The following is a 3,549-nucleotide window of genomic DNA, read 5'->3' as shown; positions in this document are numbered from 1 at the left end:
CACTTGGATTAAGCGTTGGGCCGTGTGTGTGCCGATGTGTGTGTTGTGTGAGTGTGAGCCTGGGGCAGGTCTGCTATGAAGAGCCCTAATCAGCAGCCCTGTGTCGTGAATTCATCTAGCCCAGTCCAGGGGTCTACCTGCATCCCTCTATCCCCCCTGGAGCAGCCTGAATCCACCCTCTATCCACCCTGGATCACTGAGCAGACTGAATCCCCCCTGGATCACTGAGCAGCCTGAATCCACCCTCTATCCACCCTGGATCACTGAGCAGACAGAATCCCCCTGGATCACTGAGCAGACAGAATCCACCCTCTATCCACCCTGGATCACTGAGCAGACATAATCCACCCTCTATCCACCCTGGATCACTGAGCAGCCTGAATCCACCCTCTATCCACCCTGGATCACTGAGCAGACAGAATCCACCCTTTATACACCCCGGAACACTGAGCAGCCTGAATCCACCCTCTATCCACCCCGGATCACTGAGCAGACAGAATCCACCCTCTATCCACCCTGGATCACTGAGCAGCCTGAATCCACCCTCTATCCACCCTGGATCACTGAGCAGCCTGAATCCACCCTCTATCCACCCCGGATCACTGAGCAGCCTGAATCCACCCTCTATCCACCCCGGATCACTGAGCAGACAGAATCCACCCTCTATCCACCCCGGATCACTGAGCAGACAGAATCCACCCTCTATCCACCCCGGATCACGGAGCAGCCTGAATCCACCCTCTATCCACCCCGGATCACTGAGCAACCTGAATCCACCCTGGATCACGGAGCAGCCTGAATCGACCCTCTATCCACCCCGGATCACTGAGCAGCCTGAATCCACCCTGGATCACGGAGCAGCCTGAATCCACCCTCTATCCACCCCGGATCACTGAGCAGCCTGAATCCACCCTGGATCACGGAGCAGCCTGAATCCACCCTCTATCCACCCCGGATCACTGAGCAGCCTGAATCCACCCTGGATCACGGAGCAGCCTGAATCCACCCTCTATCCACCCCGGATCACTGAGCAGCCTGAATCCACCCTGGATCACTGAGCAGCCTGAATCCACCCTCTATCCACCCTGGATCACTGAGCAGCCAGAATCCACCCTCTATCCACCCTGGATCACTGAGCAGCCTGAATCCACCCTCTATCCACCCTGGATCACGGAGCAGCCTGAATCCACCCTCTATCCACCCTGGATCACTGAGCAGCCTGAATCCACCCTCTATCCACCCTGGATCACTGAGCAGCCTGAATCCACCCCGGATCACTGAGCAGCCTGAATCCACCCTCTATCCACCCTGGATCACTGAGCAGCCTGAATCCACCCCGGATCACGGAGCAGCCTGAATCCACCCCGGATCACTGAGCAGCCTGAATCCACCCCGGATCACGGAGCAGCCTGAATCCACCCTCTATCCACCCCGGATCACTGAGCAGCCAAGAGGGTTATCGCCACCATCTCACACACACCCCATCATCCCCAAAATAAATGATTATTTCTTATGCTGCATTGCCGTCTCCACCCAAAACATTCAGGTATAAGGATTAGCCATTCTGTTTGAGAAGCACACAAAGTTTCAGATGTTGTAGAGAAGAGTCTATTAGACAGCAGACAGAGAAGAGTCTATTAGACAGTAGACAGAGAAGAGTCTATTAGACAGTAGACAGAGAAGAGTCTATTAGACAGTACACAGAGAAGAGTCTATTAGACAGCAGACAGAGAAGAGTCTATTAGACAGTAGACAGAGAAGAGTCTATTAGACAGACAGAGAAGAGTCTATTAGACAGCAGACAGAGAAGAGTCTATTAGACAGACAGAGAAGAGTCTATTAGACAGTAGACAGAGAAGAGTCTATTAGACAGCAGACAGAGAAGAGTCTATTAGACAGCAGACAGAGAAGAGTCTATTAGACAGCAGACAGAGAAGAGTCTATTAGACAGCAGACAGAGAAGAGTCTATTAGACAGTAGACAGAGAAGAGTCTATTAGACAGCAGACAGAGAAGAGTCTATTAGACAGACAGAGAAGAGTCTATTAGACAGTAGACAGAGAAGAGTCTATTAGACAGTAGACAGAGAAGAGTCTATTAGACAGTAGACAGAGAAGAGTCTATTAGACAGCAGACATAGAAGAGTCTATTAGACAGCAGACAGAGAAGAGTCTATTAGACAGCAGACAGAGAAGAGTCTATTAGACAGTAGACAGAGAAGAGTCTATTAGACAGTAGACAGAGAAGAGTCTATTAGACAGACAGAGAAGAGTCTATTAGACAGTAGACAGAGAAGAGTCTATTAGACAGTAGACAGAGAAGAGTCTATTAGACAGTAGACAGAGAAGAGTCTATTAGACAGCAGACATAGAAGAGTCTATTAGACAGCAGACAGAGAAGAGTCTATTAGACAGTAAAGAGTCTATTAGACAGACAGAGAAGAGTCTATTAGACAGACAGAGAAGAGTCTATTAGACAGTAGACAGAGAAGAGTCTATTAGACAGCAGACAGAGAAGAGTCTATTAGACAGTAGACAGAGAAGAGTCGATTAGACAGTAGACAGAGAAGAGTCTATTAGACAGACAGAGAAGAGTCTATTAGACAGACAGAGAAGAGTCTATTAGACAGTAGACAGAGAAGAGTCTATTAGACAGACAGAGAATAGTCTATTAGACAGCAGACAGAGAAGAGTCTATTAGACAGACAGAGAAGAGTCTATTAGACAGACAGAGAAGAGTCTATTAGACAGTAGACAGAGAAGAGTCTATTAGACAGACAGAGAATAGTCTATTAGACAGTAGACAGAGAAGAGTCTATTAGACAGACAGAGAAGAGTCTATTAGACAGCAGACAGAGAAGAGTCTATTAGACAGACAGAGAAGAGTCTATTAGACAGACAGAGAAGAGTCTATTAGACAGTAGACAGAGAAGAGTCTATTAGACAGTAGACAGAGAAGAGTCTATTAGACAGCAGACATAGAAGAGTCTATTAGACAGCAGACAGAGAAGAGTCTATTAGACAGTAGACAGAGAAGAGTCTATTAGACAGACAGAGAAGAGTCTATTAGACAGACAGAGAAGAGTCTATTAGACAGTAGACAGAGAAGAGTCTATTAGACAGCAGACAGAGAAGAGTCTATTAGACAGCAGACAGAGAAGAGTCTATTAGACAGCAGACAGAGAAGAGTCTATTAGACAGTAGACAGAGAAGAGTCTATTAGACAGTAGACAGAGAAGAGTCTATTAGACAGTAGACAGAGAAGAGTCTATTAGACAGACAGAGAAGAGTCTATTAGACAGACAGAGAAGAGTCTATTAGACAGAGAAGAGTCTATTAGACAGTAGACAGAGAAGAGTCTATTAGACAGTAGACAGAGAAGAGTCTATTAGACAGACAGAGAAGAGTCTATTAGACAGTAGACAGAGAAGAGTCTATTAGACAGACAGAGAAGAGTCTATTAGACAGTCAGAGAAGAGTCTATTAGACAGAGAAGAGTCTATTAGACAGACAGAGAAGAGTCTATTAGACAGTAGACAGAGAAGAGTCTA

The sequence above is a fragment of the Coregonus lavaretus genome, assembly GCF_964263955.1.
Source record: "Coregonus lavaretus genome assembly, contig: HAP1_SCAFFOLD_480, whole genome shotgun sequence".
Lineage (NCBI taxonomy): Eukaryota > Metazoa > Chordata > Actinopteri > Salmoniformes > Salmonidae > Coregonus > Coregonus lavaretus.
Note: the sequence above shows the minus strand (reverse complement) of the source record.